The sequence below is a fragment of the Quercus suber genome, unplaced genomic scaffold (genome assembly GCF_002906115.3).
Source record: "Quercus suber isolate HL8 unplaced genomic scaffold, Cork oak 2.0 scaffold_576, whole genome shotgun sequence".
NCBI classification, from domain to species: domain Eukaryota; kingdom Viridiplantae; phylum Streptophyta; class Magnoliopsida; order Fagales; family Fagaceae; genus Quercus; species Quercus suber.
This window is the reverse complement of record NW_027070021.1, coordinates 26,779-41,143: the sequence shown is the minus strand read 5'-3', so window position 1 is coordinate 41,143 and position 14,365 is coordinate 26,779. Positions and strand designations below refer to the sequence as shown.

At 35.7% G+C, this 14,365-nt stretch overlaps 1 pseudogene; it reads left to right on the top strand.

Annotated features, from left to right (window-relative positions):
- The first annotated feature begins 1,136 nt into the window (after nt 1-1,136).
- Nucleotides 1,137-6,872, top strand: LOC112022550 (subtilisin-like protease SBT4.3; annotated as a pseudogene).
- Nucleotides 6,873-14,365: the final 7,493 nt, after the last annotated feature.

Here is a 14,365-nt window from a genome sequence, read left to right as displayed (position 1 = left end):
GAACCACTCAACGTCCTTGGCCAAGGCCTAAGGCCCAATATATTACTTTTGGGCCTCTTAACCCTACAAATATCAATAAAGTTTATAAAATAACCATATAAAATATAAATTTCTTTTATATAAATAATTAACACACCATTTATAGATAATTAATACACATAAATAAAATCCACTTATACCATTAATACATGGCAATTAAATAATAAATTCACATAAATGCAAACTTTATTTTGATACAGGATAGAAATTCTACTCTAGCCTAATCTAAGTGTATATATGTGTGAAGTTTCCTCTTAGAGACTTGGACCTTGGCTTTTACCCCCCACACCCCACACCCCACACCCCACAAGCACTTAATACTTGTGGAGTGACCATCGCACCAAGGGTGCGCGGTGGTATAAATGAAAACTTTTGACTTTAAAGAGGTGGAAGACTAAATGAAGAGGGTTCTTATCCCTTCTCAAGGTATGCGCCACTTGGCGCAACCTTAGACCACTATGGGTATGAATCTTGTTGTCATATATACTTGTCGATAACTTGTGGAATGCATAGAAAAGTTTAACATAATATGATTTTTTTTTTCCTTTTTGTTTTGCCTTAATATAAAATTTGATTATAATGTGTTATTAATAAACATTTATTATGATTGTGTTTGTATATAAAACTGTATAGTTTAATTTTATCTATTTATTATGATTATATTAGTAGATGGACTTATATTGTAATGGCCCAGTCCAATACACATATAAAAAGAAGAAGAAGGGAAGTGGTCAGATGTTTGAGACCACGTGACCCCCACCTACCCCATTTGCTCCCCACCACTCATTTTCAAAATATCCTCACTCTCTTTGGCTAGCCTCATCCCTTTACTCTCCTCACTCTCTTTGGCTAGCCTCATCCCTTTACTTTCCTTTTATTTATCTCCCAAAACACAACAAACACTCCTTTCAAACTCCTTCATTCTCCCACCGTGTTCCACTTCACACCACCATCTCCACAAAAATTTTTCTGGCAAGATCACCGAAAAATCCTAAGGAACCTCTAAGCATCTTCACCTCTTTTATTTGAGGTTCTAGCTAATCTCCTTTGGAGCTTGGAGAATTAGGTTTTTTACGGGTTGCAAGGTAAGTAGATTTTTAATGGGATTTTTGGAAAATAACCATGTTGCATAAATGTTGTTTTGGGTTAAATACATTTTGGAAAATAATTCTTGAAACTATTGTTTCCTAAAAAGAGTTGTGTTGTGACCCTACTATATATGATTATATATGAAAAATGCATCATGTTTAATATTTGCATATGGGGAAATGCATGAATATTTGGCATGGAAGAGAAAAGTATCCTTGAATTCATTTGATAGTGGATTTCATGGATTTATGGTATTATTTAGAAATACTAAAGATGTTTTGTCTTAAATTGTATTATTTTGGGAAATTGATGCAAAATATTTTTGACAAGAAATGGTTTTGAGGACTTTGAGAATATTGTGGATATTTGGTTATTGAAATATCTTATGAAACTACTTGGAAGTAAATTATATATTTGAATACATTTAACTTGTGAGCTTTTGATGTGGGTTTGCCCTTGTGCTATAATGTTGGTGATTACCTCGTCTTTGTGACGCGTGATTACCCCGTCTTTGTGACGTGTGATTACCCCGTCTTCGTGATGACAAGCCAGGTTAGAGGCTCCCACTTTGTATGACACGGGTAAATTCCTAAGTGTGTGGGTGAGGTTGCTACCCATATGGCCAAAAGACCACATGCAAAAGGGGTATTATGTGACGCGTCATTCCTTGCTGCCCATGGGGGAAAAAGGTAAATCCTTGAGTGTGTGGGTGAGGCTAGGCAAGGCCAAGAGACCACATACAAAAGAGGTACTACATGACGCATTATCCCCTGCTGCCCATTGGGGGGGGGGGGGATAGGTAAATCCTTGAGGGTGTGGGTGAAGCTAGGCAGCGCCAATAGACCATATGCCAAAAGAGGTACATATCATGCTAGTGTGTTTAGGTTCCAACCTGTCTATGGTGGTATGATGTCTTAGTGACATTTCCGTCTTTGTGGCGCCTTAGGTGAAGTTTCTAGTTTTGAAATGGTATTGGATATTTTTATGACTCACAGTGAATAAAATATAGTTTCATAGTATTTTTGGAAAGCTTGGTGCTATATTATTTTTATCATTCTTGTCGTATTGTTAATGAAATTGATTTTGCATAAAGTAAATGAAAATTCCCACTGATGGGACAAGCCGATGATATGTAATTGTATTTATTTAGACCTCTATTCCTTTGTGGCCACTGACCCTTGTAATTATTGCTTAGAGCTCTGACTTACTTTGGGAGTATTTTTAATGAAACTATTATAATAATTTTTAATGTTGGTACTTGATATGATTTAATTGGATTGTATTGTAAAAAAGGAAAAAAATCTACAGGTACCTTTGAGATGTATTTCCCATGCTTTAGACCCCTTTAAGTTTGGGGCATGACATATATATTCAACTATTAATATTTAAAGAAGACATGAAGTAACAAGATTTTACTAGGGTTTAAATATAAAAATAGAATTTAAATTCAATTAAAAATATATATTAAAATAATAACATTTAAAACTGTGAAAGATTCAAAAGTTTATGTGACATAATACTATGAGAATAATTAAAAATCAATTTTCTTCTCACATATATATATATATATATAAGTCTTTTAAAACTTGATAGGGTGTTACCTAAAGTAAATTAACTAACTTTGATTAATAAGTCACATGACAAAAACATATTAGTTTTACAATGCGTAATACATACATATATCAAAGCCATTTCGTGCAAGCACGTGGGTGAATTTTACAAATATAACACATAAAATTATTATATAGAATCAAAATGATTGTGAAATTTATTTGAAACTTTTGGTAATAATTCATTTTTTTTTTTTTTTTGAAGAGAGATATTTGAAACTCAAGTAATAAAGTTTTACACAGAGCGAAACTATATATATATACTTTTGGTAAATCCATACCAAGGATTTAGATTCATGCATGACTTGGCATATTATGATGCCAAGTCATGTGTGAATCTAAATCCTTGGTATGAATTTGCCAGATATATCACTGCCAAGTTGCTAGCTGCCAGCCTAAAATCTTTCCAAGGTTTTATCAGTAATACGCCTCTATGAAAGCTGACTCATGGAAATTACCTAATGGCCACTGCAAAGGAAATAAAAGCATTATAAGAATACAAATTTTCTGTCCTATTTTTTATGTATAATTTATGCTCCACCAATTACAACTTATCATATATTCATTTTCCAGGCATATCATCCTCACTAATTCCAATCAATGTTGCTAAATTAATTTCCATAGTTAATAGATGCATTTAATAAGAAGGAAAGCAAATTATAACGCTTAATAGACAAGAAATTCTTCACCCCCCATCCTGATATAAAACACAATTTACTACTCTTCATTTTTCAGAATTGGAAAAATGGCTAATCATGGATCTCTTATGTTTTGTTACATATCCTACATTCTTATACTCACCAGAAGCTTATCATGTAGAGCCGCAGATGAAGACAGGAAGGCAAGTGTTATTTTCGTTGCAAAAGAATCTGTCTCTTCTATGGTCCAATGACTAGTAAAACTAGATTGCTACACATAAATCACGCCAAATTTCCGTTTTATATGCCACTCTTTGTGACTTTCTGCTTAAGTTGTTGATGATAATGATGATTCAGGTCTACATTGTGTACATGGGGTCACTTCCGACGGGGCAATACTCTCCATTGTCTAACCACCTTAGTTTGCTTCAAGAAGTTGGTTAGGGCAGGTAACATTTCTAGATGCTATTCATTTTTCTTTGAAAATAATAATAACATTTTCAGATTTTTTATTTTTATTTTTTTATGCTCGCTCTCTCTCTCTCTCTCTCTCTCTCTCTAGTTCTATAGAAAATTGCTTGGTTAGAAGTTACAAAAGGAGTTTCAATGGATTTGCTGCCAAGCTCACTGATCGTGAAAGACAAAAGCTTGCTAGTGAGTGCTGCATGCAAGACAATTTTATTGTATCTATTTCCCGAAAGAGTAATATAATTTGATGGGTCATAACATTATAGCATGTTTTTACATACTGTGATGTGCAGATAGGAATGAAATAGTCTCTGTTTTTCCAAGCAAACCTTATCATCTTCACACAACAAGGTCCTGGGACTTTCTTGGCTTTTCTGAGACAATCAAAAGGAATGCCACTGCTGAGAGTGATGTCATAGTTGGCGTTATTGACACTGGAATCTGGCCTGAATCAGAGAGCTTCAATGATGAAGGATTCAGTCCTCCCCCTCGAAGTGGAAGGGTGAATGTAAAGGCGGCAGCAATTTCACTTGCAATAAGTAATGTTGTCTCCCAGCTTTTTGTTTATGCATAACACTGAAACACTAAACACAACCAAAAGAAAAATGTCATTGTTCTGTTGTTTACACTCCTTTAAATGCTGAGCACCAATATGGAACCATCATATTTCAGCAAGATAATTGGAGCTCGATATTACTCCTCAACATCAAGTGATAATATGTCTGCAAGGGACCATGATGGTCATGGAACCCATACTGCCTCAACGGCAGCTGGCAACAAAGTAGAGGGTGCCAGTTTTTATGGAATTGCTCAAGGTACTGCAAGAGGAGGGGTTCCCTCAACCAGGATTGCAGCATATAGAGCCCGCTATCCAAATGACTGTCAAGGAGAAAAAATTTTGGCTGCTTTTGACGATGCTATTGCTGATGGAGTTCACATCATTTCCATTTCAATAGGACCATATATTGCAGTTGCAAATTTCAGCCAAGATGTCATTTCGATTGGTGCTTTTCATGCGATGGAGAAAGGGATATTAACTTCTCAATCTGCAGGCAACAGTGCTGGTCTAATAGCTAGTGTGTCAAGTGTAGCTCCATGGATATTTTGTGTAGCAGCAAGAAACATAGATCGCCAAATCATAGACAAGGTTGTCCTTGGGAATGGAAAGACACTAGATGTATGTGCCATCCTTATATCTTTTCACATCCTATGTTGTCAGTGTAGATGAACTGTTTATGTATGGCATGTAACCAAAGAAGTATGTTTGTGTATATGTATGTATGTATGTGTTTATTTGATTTACTATTTTGCATTCTGATGGTTCTCCATAAACAGGGAATTGGAATAAATGGTTTCTCATTAAATGGAACTAAATTTCCTCTGGTTCTTGGCCAAAATGCTGTGAAGAATACATGCTCTACCTCTACCTCAGAAGGGTAAATTCTGCCACCCAAATCGTTTTAATATTTTCTTATGAACTATTAATCATAAAATGAAACTTCAAATTCTTTTTGTATTGCAGAGTTTGCAATGCAGGTTGCCTAAACAGCAGTTTAGGAATAGGAAAGATTGTTGTTTGCGATGATCCTGATGCAGATTTTTAGGCCAGCATTGCTGGTGCAGTTGGGTCAATCTTGAAGAATGACCCGTTTGATGATATTGCTGATGTCTTCTCACTACCTACATCTTCTTTAAGCGCTGACAAATATGACATAGTCGCATCCTACCTTAATTCTACAAAGTATAGGTTCCTATATATACCCGTTTGTTCTTTGCATTTGCTTTCTTTAAATGACTCAATTGTCCATGTATTTTACTTTACAGAGAGCCTCAAGCAACCATTCTAAGAAGTGAAGCCATACAAGTTGGTGATGCACCAATTGTTGCTTGGTTTTCTTCACTTGGGCTGAATTATGTTGTGCCAGAAATCTTGAAGGTACTTGTTTTTTGAACCTACAAACTCTTTGGTCAAACAATTATCTATTTATTTTTGATAATTCAATAGATGGGAGAGATAAGATTTGAACCTAGACGTCTCCAATTGAAATATTAGGAAGTGTTAATAGAATTAAATACATTGCATTATGCTTGTATTTGGCTGCAGCCTGATATAACTGCCCCAGGGGTAGAAATCTTGGCTGCATACTCAGAAATTGTTTCACCCTCATCTAGCTCTCAAGACATGAGGCGTGCTAAGTACAATATATTATCTGGAACCTCCATGGCTTGTCCCCATGTTTCTGGTGTGGCTGCATATGTCAAAACGTTTCATCCTGATTGGTCAGCTTCAGCAATCAAATCCGCTATTATGACTACTGGTAATCTTTCTTATTTCTTCTTCTGCCTTCTTATTTATTTTCCCAAGCTAAGTACTAGTAAGCTTTCTTAAAGTTTATATTGCTGAATCACCAACTTTTTTTTATTGTATCTATAGCTTCGCCCATGAATGCTACCAAAATTTTAGCAGCAGAATTTGCTTATGGATCTGGGCAAATCAATCCAACAAAAGCCGTTGATCCAGGACTCGTCTACGATGCTTCCAAAGAAGACTACATCAACTTGCTATGTAGTTTGGGAACCTTAGACTCATTTCAGGAGATAACAGCACTTGCCCCGAAGTTTCCACAAAAACATTGGCTAGAGATTTGAATTATCCTTCAATGACGGCCATGGTCAGTCCATTGCAGTCTTTCAATGTTACCTTTCATAGGACAGTTACAAATGTAGGCTTTGCTAACTCCACTTACAAGGCAACAACCTTTACAAAGTCCGAAGTGAAAATAATTGTTGAGCCTGAAGTGCTATCCTTCACGTCCGTAAATGAGAAGTCGTCTTTTGTGGTGCATTTTACCGGAGGACAAGGAATTCTGCCAACTAATTACTCAAGGCGTCCTCATCATTGGTATGGTCTGATGGCAGTCATAGTGTAAGGAGTCCAGTTTTTGTGTATGCACTGTCGAATTGATCAATGGTGAAAATGATATTGTTTTGATCCTAATTATATTATGTAGTGGAATATTTACTAAAAGTACTCCTGTTATGCTAATTGCCCAATTAGGTTTTAACAATCAAAGAATAAAACATAGGCTATTACCGATCGCAAAGCAATAAACACAATATGAAAACGACACATGATGATTTAGGCTCCGTTTGGGAGTTCATAAGGGAATGGAATAGAATGGAATGAGATGATCATAAGAGAATGGAATGGAATGAAATGTATTTAAACAAGGGAAATGAATGGAAAAGAATGGAATTGAATGGAATTAAGTAACCTTGTTTGAATGTTTTAAAATAAAGGAATGGAAAGGAATGAAAATGAATGGAATGTAAGTAATCCTGTTTGGGAGCAACATGGAAGGAATGGAATGGAATCGTTTTATGACAATATTACTATTAAACCCCTGTTTTAAAATAAAGGGTCAAACATATAGGGGTATTTTGGGAGTTTTAGTAAAAAAAATCATTAAATCTAATTTCATTCCCTCCCATTCCTCCCAATTGAGGGGGGAATGAAAATTTGAGGTTTTAAGGGAATAGAAAAGAATGAGTGTTCCCTCCGACTCATTCCATTCCCTCCCACTTAAACTCCCAAACAAGGGAATGAACTTTCCATTCCCTCCGTTAAAACTCCCAAACAAGAGAAGGGAAAAATATTCTAAAATTATTCTTTTTATTCCTTTCAATTCCATTCCATTTCCTCCTCCCAAGGACCCAAGCGGAGCCTTAGTTTTAAATCTATTGTTGAGCCTAGCAACTAAGAAATAATTTACCTTTTGAGAATAAACTTACAACATTTGTGCACCCTTTGATTTTCTTCATATTTTTGAAAGTGATTTATTTATGGTTTCTGGTTTTGATTTTGGGTCAAATTAAATAAGCCAAAATTAATTGCATGCAATTGAGCTTTCCTTTGTACGGATGTCTATCAAAAAACCCGGCCACCTGATCCACCTGCCCCACCAACCTGAACCCGAGCCAATCACCACCCAAACTAGCGCCTATGGTGGTCGACGATGGGTGTGCTCCTCCAAAACCTGACAGGAGTGGGTCGAGTGGTGGGTATTCCCTCTAAAACTCGATATCAATTGAACCGATCAACCCTCCACTCAAATTTCTTAGGAATCTTGTCAGAGTTTTCCATGTCTACCAAGAATTTGACCCAAAATCACATCTCTATCGAAGATTCCACCTAGATTTGGCAACAATATTGCGATATCCACCTAGATCTAGACGAGATCTTGTGATCTCCGGAGAGATCGAGAGGAAATCTAAAGCTCCAATGAGATCTGAGGATTGTTGCCGCCTTCTTGGTTCCAACTAAAATCGACTCGAACTGACCCAATCACCGTATTGATCGGTGGTAGGTCCTTGATTTGCTACCCGAAGGAGTTGAATAGAGTTCAAGTTGGGTACAAACACTAACTAGACCAACCCATGGACAACGTTATTCCTATGGATAGGTTCTATGCCTAACCCATGTGTGGTTAAGGCCTTTATTAACCTAGGTCTCATTTTCCTTCTCCTTCGAAAGGTCATTTACAACTGGGAGGCCTATGCTTAAATCTAGACCTAAGTGGACCTTTAATGGATTGGTGGGTAGATATGCAATGACATAGGTTATGAATTGGTGGGATGAGCTTTAGGGATCTTAAGCCTAAATGGAGCTTAAGGTCCCTCACTTACCTCTAATTGAGGGTAGTATAAAAAACTAGTGCAATTGTGTGATTACTGATTAACCCTTATTAGAAGAGTCCTTGTTAAATCTAGGGTATGGAATATATATGAGTCTAACTCTCTATCTATAATGGAGTCACCATTGTGAGTGCATCGCCCTGTGTCACAAGTCGTATGACACGTTTTACTTTCATTAGGGGAGAATGCCTTGGCTGAGTGGACCATTGAGGCGAAGGGTTGGGAGTCATCATTTGTTTTAGGTTTAGGAACCAATTTGGGCACCTATATATTCTAGGACTAGTATTTAAAGAAGATATGATGTACCTAGATTTTAATTTCGAGTTTAACTATATAATAGAATTTAAATTCAACTAAATATATATTAAATAATAACGTTTAAAATTGTGAGATCTCAGGAGTTTATGTAACATAATATTATGAGGTTAATTAAAAGTCAATTTTCTTATATATATATATATATATTATTAGTATTATGCTCGTGTGATGCATATTTTAATTTAAAATTATATGTCGATAAATTAAAACTATAATAATAATTAGTGAGCCTCTTGAAAGTTTGATAGAGTTTTTACCTAAAGTAAATCAACTATCTTAATAACTAATTAGTCACATGAAAAAAATATATTAAGTTTACTGCGCGTAATACATACATATATTAAGCCATTTCATGCAAGCACAATATGTATGCGGTGGGTAAATTTTACAATATTAACAGTTTAACCCATAAAATTATTATATAGAATCAAAATAAACATTAAATTACTTGAAACTTTGGTAATAATATTTTAGTAGAGGTAGAATTTTAAAATATTCAGAACTTTTTTTGTAGAAGAAAAATGTAGCGGGCAAAAAATGGACAACTGGAAAGAAACCACATGGTCGCTAACGTGTTATTTTTGCACACACACAATATATTTCTAGAGGTGGAAAGTGAGATCTCCCTTCTTAGTACCCAACTCCAACCCAACATGTAATGAACAGATCAGTTTATAGTATATGGATTTCAAGTTGAAGAGAGAAAGAAAAACTCTATTTTCATTAAGTGTTTGTCCTTGGGGTAGTCCAAGGTAGGGTTCTAAAGTTGGTCAATTCAGTTACCCTTGCTCTCTCCTATTTCTCCACCCCCTCTCCTGATTTAAAGACGTTTCCTAGCTTTATATATTTAGCCAAAATGCATCTAGACTTTACATTTAGAGGGTTAGGATTTCACTTCCTTGATACTTGTCTCATCAAGGCTTCACTTAGTAGGCTTACTGAAGTTTTTAGCTGTGTGGCCACTATTCATGGTCATTTGACCATTAATGCAACTAGGCAAGTGGTTGCAATGCATTTAATGCGGAGGGGATGACTGCCTTATCTGTCCTTTTTCTTCTCCTCCTTGTTCAGAACCTAGTTACCTTCGTCTCCTCAGGGATTGCACCAAGCTTCCTTTGTTTCGGTTTCTCAGCCTTCCCGAGATCAAGTAGGAACCCTTGGCATCACCATCAGCGACATCATCCCTAACCCCTTTAAACAAGTCCTCTCCTCGAACTTACTCTTGCTGCCTCCATTAACCACTTTTGATCCTCAACCCCCCACAAGAAATATTCGAAAGTTTACAGTAATAAAATTTTATGCAAAGAAAATTATTGGTAATAGAATTTAATGTATGATAAATTTTGTTTTTTGTTTTTTTGGAGACAAGTATGGGAAGCTATCTTAATAATTAATGAGTATAAAAACTTATCACAATGAGAGAAGATAATCACTTAGTGAAATAAAAAATTTTAAGACCCGACTTTTATCATAGAGTATAGGATTATCAATTATAGAGCATAGAGATATTGATTATCAATTTACCATGTACATGACCTACATATTGATGATAGCTGACTCACTAAATACATCTGCATGTATTTAAACATTTGGTAATTCTTAAAAAAAAAAAAAAATTAATGTATAGATATACGAAGTTAGAGCCAGCCTTTATGCTTACATAATTTAGTAAGTATGCGTTTGGATCACTCCCTGCGCCTGCGTTTGATGCGTTTCAGCCCTTTTTTTTTTTTTTTTTTTTTTTTTTTTTTTTTTTTTTTTTTTTTTTTTTTTTTTTTTTTTTTTTTTGTTTGCAAAGCCTACATTCGTAACTATCCTGTGAAAGGTAACATTAGAAGACTTTGATGGACTGACCATAGCCGTCAGTGATGGGTAATTTAGATCCCTGGGCAACACTTTCTTGGAAACTTTGGGGCAAGGGCTGTTAGCTCCTGTAATATGTCTAAGTTTCCTTTCATCATACCCTAAACCACATAGCATTTTGATGTAGTCTTCTTTAGAAGCATCGCATTTTGATGTTGTCTTCTTTAGAAGCACCATAAACGAGCCCTGGACGAACAGCTTTTGTTGGATTGATTAGCCCAGATCCATAAGCAAATTCTGCTTCTAAATTTTTGGTAGCATTCATGGGCGAAGCTATAGATACAAAATAGTTGGTGATTCAGCAAAATAAACTTTAAGAAAGAATACTTGAACTTAGCCAGGAAAATATAAATAAAAAGACAGGAGAAATTAAGAAAGATTACCATAGTCATAATAGCAGATTTGATGGCTGAAGCTGACCAATCGGGGTGAAAATTTTTGACATATGCAGCTTCACCAGCAGCATGAAGGCAAGATGTGGAGGTTCCCGACAATATATTGTACTTGACACGCCTCTTGTCTTGAGAGCTGGACGTGGGTGAAACAATTGGTGAATATGCAGCCGAGATTTCTTCACCGGGGGCAGTTATATCAGGCTGCAGTGAAATAAAAGCATAATACAATGTAATCAATTCAATTGTATGAGGCAAAGATTTTTGTAGGTACAAAAAACATGCACCTTCAAGATTTCTGGCACAAGAAAATTCGGCCCAAGTGAAGAAAACCAAGTGACTCTTGGAGCATCCCGATCCTTTATGGCTTCACTTTTTAGAATGGTTGCTTGAGGCTCTATGTAAAGTAAACACAAGGACGATTGATTCATATAAAGAAAGCAAATTCAAAGAACAAACAGGACTAAATAGGAAGCTATACTTTGTAGAATTAAGGTAGGACGCGACTATGTCAAATTTGTCAACACTTAAAGAAGATGTAGGTAATGATAACACTTCAGCAACATCATCAAACGGGTCATTCTTCAAGATTGAAGATTGACCCGACTGCTCCCCCTCTGCCTGCCTCAGTATCTGCATCAGGCTCATCGCAGACAACAATCTTTCCTTTTACTAAACTTCTGTTTCGGTAATGTGCATCACAAACTCTGCAATACTATCAGTAGGATCAGATAAAAGGTGAGCCAAGGACTTGAACTGGAACTAGCCAAAGGAACTGAGCAGGAGCTGTCAAAGAACAGAGCACTGGAACAATTGCAATTGTCCCAGCATCTGCATAAACGGCAGTAGCTTTATCCTTTAGTTTGTAATACTACTTGTAGCTTAGGCTTAGCTTTAGTTGGTTAGTTATAATTATTAACACGTGTAAGTAGCTGTGTGGTGTATTTCATAACAGAGTTTTGGAGGGAAGATCCGTATAGTTTGGAAGTTAGTTTCTCTCCCTTGTATAAATATCCTCTTGTACACTCAGTTTCTAATTAGTACAGAATATCCATTCATCAAATCTTCATAAATACAAAAAGAACTTGAAGTTTCATTTTATGATTAATATTTCATTAGAAAATATTAAAACAATTTGGGTGGCAGAATTTACACTTCAGAGGGAGAGCATGTATTCTTTGCAGCATTTATTCCACGAAATCTAGTTCCGTTTAATGAGAAATCATTTATTCCAATTCCCTGTATATGGAGGACTGTTAGAATACAATATAGAAATTGAATACAACATAAACAGTAAATGTACAATGACAACATAGTATGTGAGAAGATATAAGAATGATAAATTTAAAGTCTATGATTTGGCGATCTGTTACTTGCAGCTACAGAAAGTAGCCATGGTGATGGAGCTACACTTGACTTACCACACTAGCTCTTAGACCGCTGTTGCCTGCAGATTGAGAAGTTAATATCCCTTTATCCATTGCATGAAAAGCACCAATTGCAGTGGTATCTTGGCTGATATCTTTCACGACCAGTAATTAAGCTTCGCAGCAAATCCATTGAAACTCCTTTTGTAACTTCTAACCAAGCAATTTCTACAGAACTAGAGAGGGAGAGAGAGAAAGAGTAACAGTAAAGTCTAATATTTTATTATTATTTTCAAAAAAAATGATCATCATGTAGAAATGTTACCAGCCCTCAATAACTTCTTGTAGCATGCTAAGGTGGTTAGACAGTGGTGAGTATTGACCTGCAGGAAGTGACCCCATGTACACAATGTAGAACTGTATCATCATTATCATTATCAATTTATCAACAAATGTTTATAATTACGCAGAATATCACAAAGAGTGGCAGATAAAATGGCAGTTTGGAGTGATTTACGTGTAGCAATCTAGTTTTACTAGTCATTTGGACCTTAGAAAAGATAAATTCTTTAGCAACAAAGATAACACTTGCCTTTCTGTCTTCATCTGCGTCTCTGCATAATAAGCTTGTGGTGAGTATGAGAATGTTAGATATGTAACAAAACAGAAGAGATCCATACTTAGCCATTTTTCCTATTCTGAAACTAAAGAGTAGTAAGTTGTATTTTATATCAGGATTGAGAGTTAAGAATTTCTTGTCTATCAAGCATTATAATTTGCTTTCCTTATTAAATGCATCTATGAGCTATGAAAATTATGCCATTTTAGCGACATTGATTGGAATTAGTGAGGATGATATATTATCCTTTATAGTGGCCATTAGGTAATTGCTATGAGGCAGCTTCCATTAATGGCATATTACTTGATAAAACCTTGGAGAGATCTTAGGCTGGCAGCTTTGAACTTGACAGTGATAAATATATAAGTTGCCCCTCTCCCACATTTGTTTTTTTTTTTTTTTTTTTTTTTTTTTTTCTTTTGGATGAATCCTCCCTCATTATGTTAAGGTCTATTTAGATACCGCATATTTTGCTAAAATGAAAACTGTAAACAATAAAAAAAATAATTTTCGGATTACTGTTCACACAAAAACACTGTTCATTTGCCTATTTGTACTTTTCATGAGAGGCGCTAGTTTAAAAAAAACCACTTACAAGGCCACAACCTTCACAAATTCGGAAGTGAAAGTAGTAGTAGAGCCTGAAGTGCCCTCCTCCAAGTCCTTACATGAGAAGAAGTCTTCTGTGGTGTCAATTACCGAAGGACAGAGTTTTGCCAACTGGTTTCTTAATGGCATCCTCATCATTGGTATGGTCTGATGGAAGTCATAAGGAGTCCCGTTATTGTGTATACACTGTCAAATTGATCAAGGGTGAAAAGAAATTACGCAGTGGATTATTTACTTAAAAAGTATAATTATGCCAAGTGTTCCATTTGGTTTTAAAAATAAGCCGTCACCAATTGCAAAGCAATAAACGCAATATGAAAAGGAAACATGATATGGTGACAAAGTAGAAAATTCAAGGAAAATGTTCCCTAGAGAAAAATCTACTACAAGGTGACGCATCCAACTAAGCAATCTACTGATTCTACTCCAATAAGAGATGTTTGCAGATTTAGTGCAAAACCTTTGTTCATAAACTCTACTAGCTAGATGAATTTAATATAGAAACATTCAACAACTTCAGGACCTCTAAACTCTTGAATTTTATGGATGCTCCACAGATGACACACCCATGTTTCCCGTCCCTAACCTTCGACCAACTCCAAGAACATCTTAAAGATTTAATTGACTTCAAAACAACTAAGTTCCCATGATTTTAACT